The 11,835-nt window shown below is 42.1% G+C and overlaps 1 long non-coding RNA gene across 1 annotated transcript; it reads right to left on the bottom strand.

The window, feature by feature from the left end:
* Window positions 1–6,798: 6,798 nt before the first annotated feature.
* On the bottom strand, window positions 6,799–11,558 carry LOC139156079 (uncharacterized). Its single transcript, XR_011557210.1, has 5 exons — window positions 10,798–11,558; window positions 9,548–10,650; window positions 8,299–9,400; window positions 7,259–8,151; window positions 6,799–6,958 (listed from the first exon to the last, which is right to left on the bottom strand). It is a non-coding gene; the product is annotated as an uncharacterized lncRNA (long non-coding RNA).
* Window positions 11,559–11,835: the final 277 nt, after the last annotated feature.

Here is an 11,835-nt window from a genome sequence, read left to right on the forward strand (position 1 = left end):
TCAAACTTAATATTAACCGCTCCAAACTTGACTGTAAAAAATTTGACTTCAGCAACCGAGTTGTCGAAGCATGGAACTCATTACCTGACTCAGTAGTGTCAACCCCTAACCCCAAACATTTTTCCCTTAGACTATCCACGATTGACCTCTCCAGGTTCCTTAGAGGTCAGTAAGGGGCGTGCATAAGTGCACCAGTGTGCCTTCCGTCCCCTGTCCAATTGTCTCTCCTTATCTCATTTATCTTTTCTTCCTTGCAAATATGTTCACCTATACATTTATATCTTTTCTTCTATTCTTTTCTTTACTTATATTATTACCTATCTTTCTCTTCAATGTGTATTATGTATTGGACAAAATAAATAAATAAATAAAATAAAATAAATAAACATTCGGACAGACCGCCAGAACTTTTAGAACAGGGGTCTTCAACCTTGGCAACTTTAAGACTTGTGGACTTCAATTCCCAGCTGAGGAATTCTGGGAGTTGAAGTCCACAAGTTCTTAAAGTTGTCAAGGTTGGAGACCCCTGCTTGAGAAGACCAATGCAGTTCTTTCAACTCAAAGGTGCTACACGCCAAATGCGATAAATCCAGATTCATCACAACTTTTGTCTTAGTTGGGAAGATTTAAATACATGAAGCATGCAAGGGTTCGTTTTGATGCAGTCAGTTGAGGCATTGATCAATTTAAGTGAGTATAAATGAAGGCTTCTGGGGTTTGCTCAGAGCTTTTACAAAATTGGCATTACATTTTGTACGATCAACTAAGAGCTTGATGTCTGGGTCCCTTTGATGTGTTATATATATTGTGTTTTGCACTCCTGTTTATGCATTGTACGCACAAAGCAGGACTGCTACAAAACATTGCGATTTCTAGCTCAGGAAAAAGAAAAAAGGAACTGAGAGAGGATCTGAACGTTTTGCTCCCAAATTGTTCAAGGTTTCAAGTTTTGGATGAATATTCAAGATTCAGGCCTTGAACAAGGATAGCCTGTCAAAATCATTTTGTACAAATAGCATTCAGCATTTAGACTTATATATCACTTCACAGTGTTTTACAGCCCTCTCAAGCAGTTTACAGAGTCAGCATATTTCCCCCAGCAATTTTATTTTAATTTTTTTTGTCCAATACACAATGAGAGTTTTAGTGGAGATATATATTTAGTGGAGATATATACATCCCCAAAATATGAACAAGCGGGATGATACCTCCCGCTTACCAGACATCTGGAAACCAGCCCTCAAAAGTATCCCAGCCATAGAAACCAGACTCAGAACACACATTGCAAAACAATCAAGTAGCCTGCAAGTTCCAACTACTCAGGATATCACGCCTAATCTACAACCATTAACTAATCAGCATACCTCAGCTGCATCAACGACCCCAGGTGCTACCCCACTGACTCACCAGGAAGTTTCTACACAGCAGGCAATTGCTGAGCCATCAAACCACACCCAATCACCAGTATTTATAGAAGGAAGGCAGCTCAGGTATCGCTGTGTTCACCCTAAAACAAGGACAGAAGCACCAGCCTGAAGATGATGAGTGGGACCTTGTCGAAACGTCACCAGAAATTTCCAAATCCTACATGGGTAGAAACCCGAATATACCAAGACCGTCATTTATATATATATAAATTCAGCAAATATATATTCACATGTTTTTTGCTGAATTTGAAAATTAAGGGAGACTAGGATAGATCTATTTCGGCCTTATTTTGGCCTCATCAGCTAGCCATACCCACTAGGACTTGAACCTGCAACCTTTGCCTTGTAAGGCAGAGAATTATCCTCTAGGCTACAGTATCCAATCCCTTCAGCTCTGCACCATATACATATGATTCGACACAAAAATATGTAACCCTTCCCTGGTGCAGACTGTAAAAAATATAGAAACATAGAAGACTGACGGCAGAAAAAGACCTCATGATCCATCTAGTCTGCCCTTATACTATTTCCTGTATTTTATCTTAGGATGGATCCATGTTTATCCCAGGCATGTTTAAATTCAGTTTCTGTGGATTTACCAACCACGTCTGCTGGAAGTTTGTTCCAAGCATCTACTACTACTCTTTCAGTAAAATAACATTTTCTCACATTGCTTCTGATCTTTCTCCCAACTAACTTCAGTCATTTGACCCACCTCAGAAGGATGGAAGGCTGAGTCAACCTTGAGCCGGGGATGAGATTTGAACCGCTGACCTACAGATCCACAGTCAGCTTCAGTGGCCTGCTGTGCCAGCTCTCTCTCTCTGTGTGTGTGTGTGTGTGTTAAAATTAAGAAATAAGGAAGACACCGACTATTACAAAATTTGGAATTTTTTATGGTTTACAAAAAGGAAAGAAAATTAAAATTACAATATATATAATAATTTAACACTTTAAAAAGGAATTTTGAACAATACAATTAAATTTATTATATATTTATGTAATATATACAGTATATATAAAGTAAGTATTTTAGGATATTAAATATTTAATACAGATTTAACATAAGATGGTAAGAAAATAGTTATTTATATATAAGGTTACAATAACCAAGACAAGTAAAAGGACACCGAATATTCAAGCCAGAAAATGAAAATATTTTATATAAATTTTATTGTATAGATTTTGATAATTGTAATAATAATAATAATGTATTAGATTTGTATGCCGCCCCTCTCCAAAGGCTCGGGGAGAATGATTTATTTTTCTTCCTCTTAAAGTATAAGTTTACATATTATTCTGAATTTTTTGCTGTTGTTATTTTTGTTGTTTTTGCATTTTTGTATTGTATTGTCTTTTTATATATATATATGTTTTTTTTTAAAAGAAACTTAATAAAAACTATTTTAAAAAAATACATTTTACATTTTTGATTTTTGATTTTTTTTAAAAAAAGGTGAGATGTAAAAAAACCACAGCTGTCAGAAGAAAGAAAACACAACTTTAATGTTCAAAATTTTAATATCACAACAGGTATCTCTTGGTGAAGAGATGATATGAAAGGATATTAAGGAACTGCAGGAATTAAAAATAGGCGATATCTCGTCTACCATAAGCATCACAGCTACTTAACAATAGTGTAAGTAAAATTCAGCTGCATTCCAAAAAGTACATGTCAAACAGAATATTACCAGGCATCAATCACCATTTACAGATACTTCCAGGAATAAAGATGACAAATATGTGTGACAAAAGAAACCACAATTCTTGAGGTGAGGGCCACATAGTGTGTGTCATGATTAACATTTACCAGTCAAAACAACATACATCTTCAAACACAGCCCAGGCTAAAATTATTCTAAGTTGGAAAACTAGAAAAGCTTTTATCAATAACTGTTAAATCAGTTATAAATCAATAACTGATACATTTATCACCTAACATTAAAAAGAGCCTTTCAGGTGTTTTCACCCCTGGTTCCAAGAACAATTGCCATGGCTAAATTTATGCCAGGCAGAAAACTATAAAATCTATTCTAAATCAATGGCACACTTAACGTTAAAAAGGGCCATTCAGATGTTTTCTGGTTCTAAGAACCAACATTAAGCCAGGCAAGAAATCTACTCATGATTTCAACGGCCACAGCTAGAATTAAAAAGGGCCGATATCTGCCTGCCTGCCTGCCTGCCTGCCTGCCTGCCTGCCTGCCTGCCTGCCTGCCTGCCTGCCTGCCTGCCTGCCTGCCTGCCTGCCTGCCTGCCTGCCTGCCTGCCTGCCTGCCTGCCTGCCTGCCTACCCATCCATCTACCTACCTATTTACATATCTACATATCTACCTACCTAACAGATTTGGCTGCTACTGGACGTATTTCTAAGAATCTGAATGAGTAGGACTGGTGAGCCAAAAGGATCCTTCCAGTTTGAGACCATTTGGGATCCTCAGGGACCGGGAGAGCCTTCTCTCTGAGCGCTCTGGACCCTTCCAGTGTGATTCACCCCCATCGCTCGCTCAGGGACCATTTGGGATCCTCAGGGACCGGGAGAGCCTTCTCTCTGAGCGCTCTGGACCCTCCCAGTGTGATTCACCCCCATCGCTCGCTCAGGGACCATTTGGGATCCTCAGGGACTGGGAGAGCCTTCTCTCTGAGCGCTCTGGACCCTCCCAGTGTGATTCACCCCCATCGCTCGCTCAGGGACCATTTGGGATCCTCAGGGACTGGGAGAGCCTTCTCTCTGAGCGCTCTGGACCCTCCCAGTGTGATTCACCCCCATCGCTCGCTCAGGGACCATTTGGGATCCTCAGGGACTGGGAGAGCCTTCTCTCTGAGCGCTCTGGACTCTTCCAGTGTGATTCACCCCCATCGCTCGCTCTGGGACCATTTGGGATCCTCAGGGACCGGGAGAGCCTTCTCTCTGAGCGCTCTGGACTCTTCCAGTGTGATTCACCCCCATCGCTCGCTCAGGGACCATTTGGGATCCTCAGGGACCGGGAGAGCCTTCTCTCTGAGCGCTCTGGACCCTCCCAGTGTGATTCACCCCCATCGCTCGCTCAGGGACCTTTTGGGATCCTCAGGGACTGGGAGAGCCTTCTCTCTGAGTGCTCTGGACCCTCCCAGTGTGATTCACCCCCATCGCTCGCTCAGGGACCTTTTGGGATCCTCAGGGACTGGGAGAGCCTTCTCTCTGAGTCTCTGGACCCTTCCAGTGTGATTCACCCCCATCGCTCGCTCAGGGACCATTTGGGATCCTCAGGGACCGGGAGAGCCTTCTCTCTGAGCGCTCTGGACCCTCCCAGTGTGATTCACCCCCATCGCTCGCTCAGGGACCTTTTGGGATCCTCAGGGACTGGGAGAGCCTTCTCTCTGAGCGCTCTGGACTCTTCCAGTGTGATTCACCCCCATCGCTCGCTCAGGGACCTTTTGGGATCCTCAGGGACTGGGAGAGCCTTCTCTCTGAGCGCTCTGGACCCTCCCAGTGTGATTCACCCCCATCGCTCGCTCAGGGACCATTTGGGATCCTCAGGGACTGGGAGAGCCTTCTCTCTGAGCGCTCTGGACCCTCCCAGTGTGATTCACCCCCATCGCTCGCTCAGGGACCATTTGGGATCCTCAGGGACTGGGAGAGCCTTCTCTCTGAGCGCTCTGGACCCTCCCAGTGTGATTCACCCCCATCGCTCGCTCAGGGACCATTTGGGATCCTCAGGGACTGGGAGAGCCTTCTCTCTGAGCGCTCTGGACTCTTCCAGTGTGATTCACCCCCATCGCTCGCTCTGGGACCATTTGGGATCCTCAGGGACCGGGAGAGCCTTCTCTCTGAGCGCTCTGGACTCTTCCAGTGTGATTCACCCCCATCGCTCGCTCAGGGACCATTTGGGATCCTCAGGGACCGGGAGAGCCTTCTCTCTGAGCGCTCTGGACCCTCCCAGTGTGATTCACCCCCATCGCTCGCTCAGGGACCTTTTGGGATCCTCAGGGACTGGGAGAGCCTTCTCTCTGAGTGCTCTGGACCCTCCCAGTGTGATTCACCCCCATCGCTCGCTCAGGGACCTTTTGGGATCCTCAGGGACTGGGAGAGCCTTCTCTCTGAGTCTCTGGACCCTTCCAGTGTGATTCACCCCCATCGCTCGCTCAGGGACCATTTGGGATCCTCAGGGACCGGGAGAGCCTTCTCTCTGAGCGCTCTGGACCCTCCCAGTGTGATTCACCCCCATCGCTCGCTCAGGGACCTTTTGGGATCCTCAGGGACTGGGAGAGCCTTCTCTCTGAGCGCTCTGGACTCTTCCAGTGTGATTCACCCCCATCGCTCGCTCAGGGACCTTTTGGGATCCTCAGGGACTGGGAGAGCCTTCTCTCTGAGTCTCTGGACCCTTCCAGTGTGATTCACCCCCATCGCTCGCTCAGGGACCATTTGGGATCCTCAGGGACCGGGAGAGCCTTCTCTCTGAGCGCTCTGGACCCTCCGAGTGTGATTCACCCCCATCGCTCGCTCAGGGACCATTTGGGATCCTCAGGGACCGGGAGAGCCTTCTCTCTGAGCTCTCTGGACCCTCCCAGTGTGATTCACCCCCATCGCTCGCTCAGGGACCATTTGGGATCCTCAGGGACTGGGAGAGCCTTCTCTCTGAGCGCTCTGGACCCTCCCAGTGTGATTCACCCCCATCGCTCGCTCAGGGACCATTTGGGATCCTCAGGGACTGGGAGAGCCTTCTCTCTGAGCTCTCTGGACCCTTCCAGTGTGATTCATCCCCATCGCTCGCTCAGGGACTGGAAGGCCTCCTTCACCCAGGGGTGCCATGGCATTTTCACCGTCATGCGTGGGGGTGTGAGGGCAGATGGAATTAAGGAACAGTGCAGCCTTTCTCCCAAGCAATGCACCCCATCAACTCCCTATCATTTCCATGTCTATGTTGTTATGTAGGATGCTTTGGGGGCGTTCTCAAATTCGAATCCCATACCAAATAACTAATTACTACTTTAAGAATCTCTGACCACACCTAGCATTAGAGAGGGCCATAGAGATTCTTCTTGGTTTTAAGAACCATTGCCTGGTCTATTAGCCAAGGGGCAAGAAAACCATTGAATCTTACATACATCATCAAACACATTTAAAAAGAATACTTGACCTTTTTTTTCTAAAAACAACAGATAAAACTATGCTAGGCAAGAAAACTAGAAATTATATTACCTATCAACAGCATTAAAATGTGTAGTGTGGTGCGTTAACGGCTTACAACAGTGTTTCCCAACCTTGGCAACTTGAAGATATTTGGACTTCAACTCCCAGAATTCCCCAGCCAGTGAATGCTGGCTGGGGAATTCTGGGAGTTGAAGTCCAGATATCTTCAAGTCGCCAAGGTTGGGAAACACTGGCTTACAATTCCATTGATTTTCATACAGGTCAGTTTTGATTGAATGGGTGAGCTGCATTCTTGGCGAAGATCATGTCCATTCTTGCTTTCTCTTCCTTCTTCTCTTCTCAACACTGGAGGCGGGCAATTCAGTCTTCTCTCTTCTAAGACATTGTACCACACGCCCTTGAGATAAAAAATAAACGTTACTGCAATATTACCCTTAAAAACAGAATAGGAAAGAACAGAATGATTGGACACACAAGGAATTTGTCTTTGGTGCAGATGCTCTCAGTGTATATTAAAAAAAGATACATTTGTCAAGATTCATAAGGTACAACAATTAACGATTGTCATAGTGAATAGACTATGACTTCAGAAGCAGGGTTACCCTTGCTTGCCTTGGCAAAAGGGGCTAGCCGTTAGTGGAAAACCAACACCCCTCTCCATTATGCCCAAACGAATACAAGACTCAACTCAACTTACCTAACAGCAGAGAGGCTGCCCTGTCTCTTTCCAAGAACATTTGGCAGGGGGCATGGACTTCTTCCACCACACGATCTCAGGAGTTCTAAAATCTTCTACACATCACCGGCCACACCTAGCATTAAAAATGGCCAGTGGGGTTTTCTTTTCGGTTCTAAGAACCATTGCCAGGGCTAAATTATGACAGGCAAAAAAGGTATACCGTAATATATATTATTAATTACTGGCCCCACCTAGAATTAAACAGGGGCATTGAGGTTTTCACTCTGGTTCTAAGAACCATTGCCAGGGCTACGTTATGCCAGAAAAATTAAGTATAAAACCTAGAACTAAAAAGAGCCATAGGGGTTTTCTTTCTGGTTCTAAGAACTGTTGCCAGGGCTAAATTATGCCAGGCAGAAATCTATGAAATCTAAAATTGATCAATGGCCACACTTCACATTAAAAAGGCCCATTGAGGTTTTTATTTTGGTTCTAAGAACTATTGCCAGGGCTAAATTATACCAGGCAAAAAAGATATAAATTATATTATTTACTGGCCCCGCCTATCATTAAAAATGGCAATAGGGATTTTCTTTCTGGTTCTAAGAACCTTTTGCAGGGCTAAGTTATGCCAGGCAAAATAAGTATAAAATCTATTATCACTTATTGGCCACATCAAGCATTAAAAAGAGCCATAGAGAATTTCATACTGGTTCTAAGAACCATTGCCAGGGCTAAATTTATGCCAGGCCAGAATGGTATGAAATCTATTATCTATAGGTCACTTCTGATTTGATTGGTGAAGTGAAGATGTCATTCATTCTTTCTTTCCATTTGTTATTCTATTTCTACCCTCAACACTGCTGGCTGACAATTGAATCTTCTGTCTTCTAAGTTGGTGTGGTGCATGCCTTTGGGATTAAAAAAATAAATAAAGGTTACTTTAGTTATCACTGGAGTTTTGCTATCTATTAGCAATATATCTATTGATATCCACTACTATCTATTATCAATGCATCCTAAAATCTTGGGGGACTGTAAGACTCAGCCAAACTTACCTCAAAGCATAGAAGATGACGTAACAGCTGAAGGCCAACAGTCTTGGGCCTTCTTGTTTCTTCTTTCACGCTTCTTTCTTCTTCCGATGTGGCCAACAAGTGTTGTCTCTTCCATGGAAAATTTGTCAGCACTTATTCCATCCCTTAGTCTCCAAAGCTAGAAAACTATAAGATCTTGTATAAATCAACAGCCAGATCTAGCATTAGAAAAAGGCTGTTGATGTTTGCTTTATGGTTTTAAGAACCATTGCCAGGGCTAAATTATGCCAGGCAGAAATCTATGAAATCTAAAATTGATCAATGGCCACACTTCACATTAAAAAGGCCCATTGAGGTTTTCTTTCTGGTTCTAAGAACTATTGCCAGGGCTAAATTATACCAGGCAAAAAAGATATAAAATATATTATTTACTGCCCCACCTATCATTCAAAATGACCATAGGGGTTTTCTTTCAGGTTCTAAGAACCTTTCGCAGGGCTAAGTTATGCCAGGCAAAATAAGTATAAAATCTATTATCACTTAATGGCCACATCAAGCATTAAAAAGAGCCATAGAGAATTTCATACTGGTTCTAAGAACCATTGCCAGGGCTAAATTATGCCAGGCAGAAATCTATGAAATCTAAAATTGATCAATGGCAACACCTCAAGTTAAAAATGGCCATAGGGGTTTTCTTTCTGGTTCTAAGAACTATTTCCAGGGCTAAATTATGCCAGGCAAAAAAGATATAAAATATATTATTTACTGGCCCCACCTATCATTCAAAATGACCATAGGGGTTTTCTTTCAGGTTCTAAGAACCTTTTGCAGGGCTACGTTATGCCAGGCAAAATAAGTATAAAATCTATTATCACTTATTGGCCAGATCAAGCATTAAAAAGAGCCATAGAGAATTTCATACTGGTTCTAAGAACCATTGGCAGGGCTAAATTTATGCCAGGCCAGAATGGTATGAAATCTATTATCTATAGGTCACTTCTGATTTGATTGGTGAAGTGAAGATGTAATTCATTCTTTCTTTCCATTTGTTATTCTATTTCTACCCTCAACACTGCTGGCTGACAATTGAATCTTCTGTCTTCTAAGTTGGTGTGGTGCATGCCTTTGGGATTAAAAAAATAAATAAAGGTTACTTTAGTTATCACTGGAGTTTTGCTATCTATTATCAATATATCTATTGATATCCATTACTATCTCTGATCAATACATCCTAAAATCTTGGGGGACTGTAAGACTCAGCCAAACTTACCTCACAGCATAGAAGATGACGTAACAGCTGAAGGCCAACAGTCTTGGGCCTTCTTGTTTCTTCTTTCACGCTTCTTTCTTCTTCCGATGTGGCCAACAAGTGTTGTCTCTTCCATGGAAAATTTGTCAGCACTTGTTCCATCCCTTAGTCTCCAAAGCTAGAAAACTATAAGATCTTGTATAAATCAACAGCCAGATCTAGCATTAGAAAAAGGCTGTTGAGGTTTGCTTTATGGTTTTAAGAACCATTGCCAGGGCTAAATTATGCCAGGCAGAAATCTATGAAATCTAAAATTGATCAATGGCCACACTTCACATTAAAAAGGCCCATTGAGGTTTTCATTTTGGTTCTAAGAACTATTGCCAGGGCTAAATTATGCCAGGCAAAAAAGATATAAAATATATTATTTACTGGCCCCACCTATCATTCAAAATGACCATAGGGGTTTTCTTTCAGGTTCTAAGAACCTTTCGCAGGGCTAAGTTATGCCAGGCAAAATAAGTATAAAATCTATTATCACTTATTGGCCACATCAAGCATTAAAAAGAGCCATAGAGAATTTCATACTGGTTCTAAGAACCATTGCCAGGGCTAAATTATGCCAGGCAGAAATCTATGAAATCTAAAATTGATCAATGGCAACACCTCAAGTTAAAAATGGCCATAGGGGTTTTCTTTCTGGTTCTAAGAACTATTTCCAGGGCTAAATTATGCCAGGCAAAAAAGATATAAAATATATTATTTACTGGCCCCACCTATCATTCAAAATGACCATAGGGGTTTTCTTTCAGGTTCTAAGAACCTTTTGCAGGGCTACGTTATGCCAGGCAAAATAAGTATAAAATCTATTATCACTTATTGGCCAGATCAAGCATTAAAAAGAGCCATAGAGAATTTCATACTGGTTCTAAGAACCATTGGCAGGGCTAAATTTATGCCAGGCCAGAATGGTATGAAATCTATTATCTATAGGTCACTTCTGATTTGATTGGTGAAGTGAAGATGTAATTCATTCTTTCTTTCCATTTGTTATTCTATTTCTACCCTCAACACTGCTGGCTGACAATTGAATCTTCTGTCTTCTAAGTTGGTGTGGTGCATGCCTTTGGGATTAAAAAAATAAATAAAGGTTACTTTAGTTATCACTGGAGTTTTGCTATCTATTATCAATATATCTATTGATATCCATTACTATCTCTGATCAATACATCCTAAAATCTTGGGGGACTGTAAGACTCAGCCAAACTTACCTCACAGCATAGAAGATGACGTAACAGCTGAAGGCCAACAGTCTTGGGCCTTCTTGTTTCTTCTTTCACGCTTCTTTCTTCTTCCGATGTGGCCAACAAGTGTTGTCTCTTCCATGGAAAATTTGTCAGCACTTGTTCCATCCCTTAGTCTCCAAAGCTAGAAAACTATAAGATCTTGTATAAATCAACAGCCAGATCTAGCATTAGAAAAAGGCTGTTGAGGTTTGCTTTATGGTTTTAAGAACCATTGCCAGGGCTAAATTATGCCAGGCAGAAATCTATGAAATCTAAAATTGATCAATGGCCACACTTCACATTAAAAAGGCCCATTGAGGTTTTCATTTTGGTTCTAAGAACTATTGCCAGGGCTAAATTATGCCAGGCAAAAAAGATATAAAATATATTATTTACTGGCCCCACCTATCATTCAAAATGACCATAGGGGTTTTCTTTCAGGTTCTAAGAACCTTTCGCAGGGCTAAGTTATGCCAGGCAAAATAAGTATAAAATCTATTATCACTTATTGGCCAGATCAAGCATTAAAAAGAGCCATAGAGAATTTCATACTGGTTCTAAGAACCATTGCCAGGGCTAAATTTATGCCAGGCCAGAATGGTATGAAATCTATTATCCATAGGTCACTTCTGATTTGATTGGTGAAGTGAAGATGTCATTCATTCTTTCTTTCCATTTGTTCTTCTATTTCTACCCTCAACACTGCTGGCTGACAATTGAATCTTCTATCTTCTAAGTTGGTGTGGTGCATGCCTTTGGGATTAAAAAAATAAATAAAGGTTACTTTAGTTATCACTGGAGTTTTGCTATCTATTATCAATATATCTATTGATATCCACTACTATCTCTGATCAATACATCCTAAAATCTTGGGGGACTGTAAGACTCAGCCAAACTTACCTCACAGCATAGAAGATGACGTAACAGCTGAAGGCCAACAGTCTTGGACCTTCTTGTTTCTTCTTTCACGCTTCTTTCTTCTTCCGATGTGGCCAACAAGTGTTGTCTCTTCCATGGAAAATC

The sequence above is a fragment of the Erythrolamprus reginae genome, unplaced genomic scaffold (assembly GCF_031021105.1).
Source record: "Erythrolamprus reginae isolate rEryReg1 unplaced genomic scaffold, rEryReg1.hap1 scaffold_266, whole genome shotgun sequence".
Lineage (NCBI taxonomy): Eukaryota > Metazoa > Chordata > Lepidosauria > Squamata > Dipsadidae > Erythrolamprus > Erythrolamprus reginae.